We start from the raw sequence: 8,465 nt of genomic DNA on the forward strand, positions 1-8,465 counted from the left end.
TCCTCTTTTTTGCCAAGCTCAAATTCTTTGGATTTGGTCCTGGAATGTTGAAATAAATATTGATTCGTTAAATCTAAAAATCTTATGCGTAATTTTTCAGTGAAATGGTGGTCTGCCATTATCGTTGATGATAAAAAGAAAAAAATTGATAAGGTTATTCAAAATAACCTTATTAAAAATCAACGGCAACCTATGAATGTAGAATTCTCTTTAAAAAATCTACAAAAAACCCTTAAACAAAGATACCCTCATGAGTCTCCAGACCAAATTAAGGCGTGGTTACAAAAAGCTTATTGGGACCAGATGAATCAACTATTCCCTGATGATGAAGATATGACATCCCAACATTCGAATGACACTATTCCTGACACATGGGATAAGCATGAAGAAGCAGGACCCAGTCACCGTCCTGGTAAAGCTCCGCTAACCAAAGACCCAGATGACTTTTGAGAATAAAGACTCATAATGGAAACAATAATAGAGTCTTTATTACGTATCATATTCTCCAACGTGGGACATCAGCCTTCCACTACACCTTAATGGAGAAAGAATATAGTTTCTACTTTAATAATTGTACTAGTTTTAACTTTTGCTTTAATTATTGTACTAGTTTGTCTATGTACGAGTTTGCTTCTCTTCTAAGGAATTCCTCTATATAACTAAATGTAAACCGAAGAGAAGGATATCAGTTTGTATTACTAGTTTTGAAGTTGAATAATATTTGGTTTGCCAAAGCATTGTAAGTTCTTTACTCTAGCTTTTCTTCTGTTTCTACTGATTGTTTTCTACTGTTTATCTACTATTATTTCCGCAATTTGGTATCAGAGCCATGTGTAAAGTGGTAGAATATTTTAGTAGCATAGTATAATATAGTAACATAGTTAGAGTAGTATATTATTATATTGTATCATAGTAGTATAATATAGTAAAGAAGTATATAAGTAAATAATATAATATAATGCTAATATAGTATAGCATAGTATAGTATACTACTATACTATTCTACTACTACTACTAACCTAAACAACTATACTATTATATTATACTATACTATAATATACAATATCATACTATACTACACTACACTATACTATATCATACTATATTATATTTCTATGATAATATACTAAATTATATTATACTTCTACAACACTATACTATACTATAATATACTATAATATACTATATTATAATATACTATATTATACTATACTATATTATATTATAATATACTACTACTATACTATACTATATGATACTATATTACCACTATACTATATTATACCTCTACTATACTATATAATACTGCTATACAATATTATACTATAATATATCATACTTTATTGTACTATACAATATTATAGATACTACTAATATACTATAACTATAGAGAATTGCAATTGATTCGTAATAGAAAGGATTTATTTAATAAATCATCTTAAATTTTAAGAATGGTTTTGACAATAGCTAACATTTCTTTGTTAATAGTAGAATATTTACTTTGGGTGTGATTCCATAATCCCGAGGTAAAACAAACCAATTGTTCTTGAGTAGAAATTGGATGACGTTGTTTAAGGATGCCACCATAGCCTAAATTTGATGCATCAGTTTCAATGATTTTAAAGTAGTCGGGATTAGCGAGATTGATACAAGGTAAATTTTTTACTCGCTGTTTGATAATCTGGACTGCTTTTGTACATTCGGTAGTCCAAGGTGGAGGATTCTTTCTAAGTCGTTTATATAATGGTGCGGCATCGATAGCCAAATATTTATAAAATTCATATACGTAATTAAGTGCTCCTAGAAAACGTTGAAGCTATTATTTATCAAGGATTTGATCAGGAAATTTGTCAGCAAATTCAATGCTCCTATTAATTGGAGTAATAGTATTATTACTGATGAAATGACCAAGAAATCTAATTTCGGTCTGAAATAGTTTCATTTTGGGTTCAGAAATGATTAATCCATTGGTTTGGGCTAATCATTTAAAAGTTTTTAAATGTTTAAAATGTTTTTCTATTATTTTTGAATAGATAAGAACATCGTCAATATAAACTATAATATATTGACTATATGAATTAAATATTTCATTCATAATTTTTTGAGATTTAGAGGGGGCATTCTTAAGCCCAAATGGCATAACGTTCCATTCATATTGTCCAAATGGAACAGTGAATGCAGTTTTGTAACGATCATTCTCAGCAATTTGAATTTGCCAATAACCCGATTTAAGGTCAAATTTCCAGAAGATTTGTGCTTCTATTAATCGATTTAATAAATCTCTTTTGTTAGGAATAGGATATCTTATCCATTTTAAAACCTTATTAAGTGGTTTATAATTGATAACTAGTCGAGGCTTTCCTCTTTCTTTTTCAGCAGCATTCATTACATAGAATGTTGTACAGCTCCATGGTGAGTTGGAATTGCGTATTAGCTTTTTATTTAATAAGTCTTAAATTTCCTTTTGACATAATTGATGATATTCTTTATTCATTTGAGAAGGTCTTGCCTTGTTAGGAATGTTGTTTTCATTGAAATTTTTTATATATGGAAGAGTAACACAATGCGTTTTTTGATTCCAAAAACTATTAGGATTGTCTCCGCAGATATGGGTTTTAAAGTCCTTTTCAATTTGGGATATTTTTTCGTGAATTGAAGGCTGATGTAATTTAACAACTAATTCTTTTGATTTAATTTCTTCAGATAAATAATTGATATGTAATTATTTTCCTTTAAATTTATTTATTTCATTTAAAATAATTTCTTTGGGATCGGTAATAAATTGAAATGTAATAGGAGGATCAAAACAATATGAGGTAATACCCTCAGTATCTATTTTTATGGGCATAATTTTATAGAGGAATGGCATTCCTAAAATAATATGTTGAGACAGATTTTTGACCAATAAAAAAGGGGTTTGAATACAGTAGTCCTGTTGACATACTGCTACTTGAGATAATTTGTATTTAATATGCATACTATTGCCACTAGCTGATGTTAATTTTTGAGTAGTTTTTTTAAAATATTTAGAAGGAATTAATCCTTCTTGGATGCAATTCATATATTCTCCACTATCTATAAGAGTAGTGAGATTATTGAGGACCATGGATTTTTGTATTACTAAAGTAATAGTAATAAACCATTTATGAATGATGGCCTTTTGTAACGAGTTAATGAGAGTGTTAGCCTCATAATTTTGAGATGTAGAAGGTTCTTCACGATCAGGTTGTTCTAATTCTAGATTAGTTATTCTAGTGGATAATTTATCTTGTTTAGATTTTATGAGCTGAATTTCAGATTTTAATGTTTTTAATTCAGATAGATTAGTTGGAGTAGAAGCTTCTTGATTTATGAATCGATCTAAAACTTCTCTCATAGAATAATTAGGAAATTTTTGTATTTTTGATAAAGGTGTTTCGTCAGAGGTACCTAATAGTTTGAGAATTTGATCTCTATGCTTAGGATCTTGAATGGTTCCTAATAATTGAATTAGTTGATATTTTTGTTCATCATTTAAGACAAATAGTCCTGATTTTTTGACTATTGCTTTATAATAATAATTACTACTGCAATTGTTACAGCAGGCTGATGATTCTAAGCTAGAATCATCATTAATTTCGATTTCTTTTTCAGAGTAAGAAGATTCTGGTTGATCTGAATTCAGGAGTATTTTCATAAGAAGATATTTAGTATCACTATCTAGATTTAATTCATTAATCTTCTTTTTCATAGGGCATTTTGTTAGAATAATGTCTTATTTTTCCACATTTAAAACATTTAATTATTTTTTCAGAAGATTTAGCTTTAGGTTTGCGATAGTGTTCATTTTTAGATTTTCTTTTAGAAAATTTCTTTGAGTGAGATTTTGATTTCTCTTTGGGCTGGCTATGTCGTTTTTTAGCCAGAATTCTTTCCCTTTGAGTCAAAAGACCAGGACATGCGAATTGTTCACAAAAAGCTCCTAATTGTTTTCGATCAGTTAATCTTTCATGTTTTAACTGTTGTTGCATTATAATATCGTTGCATAATGTGATTCCTACTTTGATACATTCACTAATTATACGTCCATACGTATAATTTTCAAAGATTAATTGCCCGTGAGCATTTCTTAATTTATCCTTAACTTTAGTAGCAAATGATAAAGGTAATCCTTCTAAGAATTTTTTCTTTCCAATAATTAGAACTAGCGTCTGATAAGTTCATGACTCTAGTCATAAATACTTATTTATACCAACAAAAATGGGATAAAGAAGGACATTTTAACTTTTGTAATAGAGAACGCATTTGTTCTATGTTATCAGTCATATATCCTAGAAAATGTTCTAGAATATTATGAATAAGCGTATAAACCGCTTCATCATTGGGCTTTTTGGGATCTAAAAGACTTTTATCACTTTGCAGATCATTTTTCTCGGCTTGATTTAAATAATTATCCCATCATCCTTTAAGGATTCTGGTGAAACCATTTACTATGATTTGAACGACTTCCCAAGGTTTATTGCCTTTACTTTGGGCAACCGTAGCATATATAAGCATTATATGGACAGCTTTATGAATTTGATAATGAGAGAGGCCATCAAAATTCCATTCGTATAACTGTCTTGGATCACAAGAGATTTGCTCATTAAGATCTTCTTCATATAGGAGATCTGAGGGAGTAGGACGATTATAATAATATTTTCCTATTGATTTTTTAGGAAATTTTAATTTACTTATAGCTAAAGGTTGAGAATTTAAATTAGAAGATTGAAATTGTACTTCTAATTACGTAATATCATAATCACTTGAAGAAGAAGAAGTTTTAGTTTCTTCCTCAAGGTCATTGGAAGAAAATTCTTGATCTAAGATTGTGATTTTTTGAGATTTAATTTGTTTGATGACTTCTGAAATATTAAGATCTTCAGCTAATTTGAGCTTAATGGGGGGTGGAAGTTTAATAACTGGTTTAATAATTATTGATGATTTTGCCAAGGAATTTTCTGCGGCTTGATTTTGATCCATTTTTTCTTTTAATAGATCTATTTTTTTCTCTATATTTTCTAGGTGTGATGTAATAGTTTGTAATGTACTATTTGAAAAATTAAGCTGTTTAATTATTAAGGTAAATTCTTTAATTACATGAGGATCGGAAGATATTGATCCAAAAGGAGTCATTGCAATTTCTGTTTTAAGAGTAGAATTTGGTTGACCTTTCATCATTATAATGTTAGATGTAATTTTATTGGTAAACCAATATACAAATGGAATCGTTGCTTTTCCATTTTTATTTAAATTTTCTAGATCTAAGAAATATTGATCTGAGAAATTAATTCGTTCTTCTTCTGAGAACATTTTTTGATACCAATTTCTAAATGGTTAGAATTTTGGTAGCATATAGTGACGGATCACCGTCTCTCTTAAAGCTATTTTTGGTCCGTACATGATTTTAAAATTGCATTTTGGAGGGTGTTGGGGAATCTATGTTTGAATTTCCCCTTATTGGATGAAATATTCTATGTTGATTAAGAATTAAGCTTGGACTAGAAGCCCATTATGATTCATCAGATTTTGAAGTTCTAATTTATTCTGAAGAAGAGGGAATTGATATTCTAGGAAGATGTATGGATCTTCGAGGATTAAATCTAACTTCGACGTCTCCATCTGAAGTTTGTACTATTTGGTCAATATCTTGATTTATAACCGGTTGTGGAATTATAACCTGAGGTAAAGTCCATTGTTCTAGAAATGTCACTTAATTCCAGCTAATTACTTTTTTTGTAGCTATATTCGAAGCTAAAAGATTAGTTTCTATTAAGGTTGTTCTACTATTTGGTTGAACTACCTTTTTTACCTGAGGACTTAAGGTATTCATGACCTTAAAATGAATTCTATAGATTAGAGCTATTGTTTCTAATCCATGGAGGAAATTATATCCATAAAGTTGTAGATATAATTTGAGTGCTTCAAATAAATGCACATATGTCAAAGATAAATTAAGATTTGGAAAAGTGTTAAAGTAAACCGGTCCATGGCAGAGACTAGTTTCCATAACACCCATGAGTGATTGGGCCCAATTTAGGCATCGTCCATCTCTTAAACAAGTAAGGATGGATGCATTGAGACCTCTTAATGTGAGTGGTTTAAATGCTATTTGGATTAGGCCAATATGCAGATATTTTTAATCTTGCATATAAGATCTTAAATCATCGTAAGATAACAGAGAAATGGTTTTCTCTGTTGTATAAATAGTACTAGATTGTTCAACCATTTTTATGGTTGTTTTTCCTTTGAAATCAAAGGTTCTAATTTGATATATTAAGGTTTTATCTACCTTTGGTAGTGACCACTTATTTAAATCCTCTTCATTGAGAGGGTATTCTATTAATTCGGCATTTTTTATATCTCTAAAAGAGGAACTTTCCCCTTTTGGAGAATAGATGATGATGAAGAAGATGTCATTAGAAAAAGTGTTGATAAGTTTGTCCTATTTACTACAAATAAAAGAGGCCATTAGATTGATCTTCTGAAATAAAATACTGTAGTTTCGTAGAGTATGCATAAAGACATGAACTATCTCGAACTTACTACCCAATCTCAATGGGATTTACTGCCAAAGTTCAATACAATTATGCATGATCTTAGGAACTACATTATTTTAATTCAAGAATGAAAAAGTCTAATATAAGGACTGATTCCCTGCCTCTGGCATTTGAAGTAAATATGAGAAACTTATCAACATAGAATTTTAAGCCATCATGGCTCTGATACCAATAATGTGCAGCAAAACACAAATAACAAAAACAAAATAAAACACAAATAATAAATACACAAACTTAAAATAAACGTAAGAGAGAACATACAATAGTCTTTAGAACAAAGATTTTATTCCAAACTTAGCTTACAACTTCTTCGTCCCCTCTCTTCTATATAAGAGGATTCTTTATATAGGCAAACATAGCTTACACACACATGGATTTCAAATTTTTATTTGACATCCACAAGGATTCCCAAGTACAATTATTGAGGTGAGTGGATCTGAGTGGAGTATACTTTAGTAAGTGGAGAATAAGTGGAGAACAATTTTCCACTTCTTATGGTTGGTCATGTTGATTTTTTGGTATAGTGGTGGGATCTATAGTCCTTTAATTTGTTGGTGAATTAGGTAAAGATTATTTTCTTCCTGGCTTATCAAAGGGTAAAATCATCTTCTTCTTCAAGAATTGCCTTTCCTTTACTAGTACTTCCTTTAATGGGTCCGGCTTCACGGGATTTTACAAATTTAGCCTCTAAGTAAATCTTTGCTACTTTGCAAGCTCAATTATCTATATTTGATTTTCAAATTGAATATATTAAAGGCCATACTAATAGCCTTCTTGATTTTTTAACTCGTGAATATTTGCAAGGTCTCTCGCTTGAGCAAACAGGGGTGGCGCACCCCTCATCAGAAGGAGTCCATGACTCCTAGGGGTCGCGATTGGCCTCGAGGCAATACTCGAGGTCGTAATAGTTCTAATCGTGGAATTGGCTCGGTCCCTTCACAATCACCAATGATTCCATTACGCACATTCCTCTATGGTACTCCCGAAGAAATTCCTCCTCCAGCCACAAAAGAAGTGCCTTTATCTCAACCTCATATTATTCAAAATGATCCATCATCAGAAATCTTTGAACCTATCCTCAAACCTTCTGTTGAGTCAATAATTGAATTCAACTTAGAAGATTATGAAATCATAAATCCTTGGACTTTATTTCGCAAATATTTAGCTGATAATCCTTTTGTTCAAGACTCTTTTTATGATCGAGACCTCTATGAAGCCATTCTACTTCATTTAAAATGTATCTTTATCAAACATAATTATGATGAAAATCATCAAATTGCTTACAATCGTGCCAATATTCTCCAACTTATCCATCCTAAAGATTGGGGTATTACCCCCCTTCAAACCCAATCTATGGATTACGCTAAAACCCCTGGCGATCCTCCTAAACGATATTTATTTAGTTATTAGACTTACATCCAAGCTATGTTTAAAGCTTTTTACATCCTCAATGCCAATAAAACCCATTTCTGGATGTTTATTTTAAGCCCTGATCTATTAAAAAATCCAATCCCCAACTGGTTTTTCAAATGGTGGGAGTAGAAGGGAGCTACCCTTAACATTCTTCCTCCTGAACTTAAAAATAAATACTTTGAATGGGTAGACACGTATCCCCACCTCCAATAACTTAATTCTAATCATATCGCAGATGGCATGAGTGAATTCTTTTTCTTTGCTCAAGGACAGCTTCCATGGATCTGGACATGGAATATTGAAATCAATTATGATAGTTTTTTCCACATTAAATGCCTCGTCAGTAATTTCTCTATCAAGTGGTGGTCTGCTATTTTAATCCCAGATAAAATCAAACATATTGACAAAGTCATTCATAATAATCAACTCAAAGCCAGAAGTTTGCCTCTCCGTGAGAAATTTTCTTTAAAAAAA

Source organism: Dendrobium catenatum, unplaced genomic scaffold (assembly GCF_001605985.2).
Source record: "Dendrobium catenatum unplaced genomic scaffold, ASM160598v2 fragScaff_scaffold_716, whole genome shotgun sequence".
NCBI lineage: Eukaryota > Viridiplantae > Streptophyta > Magnoliopsida > Asparagales > Orchidaceae > Dendrobium > Dendrobium catenatum.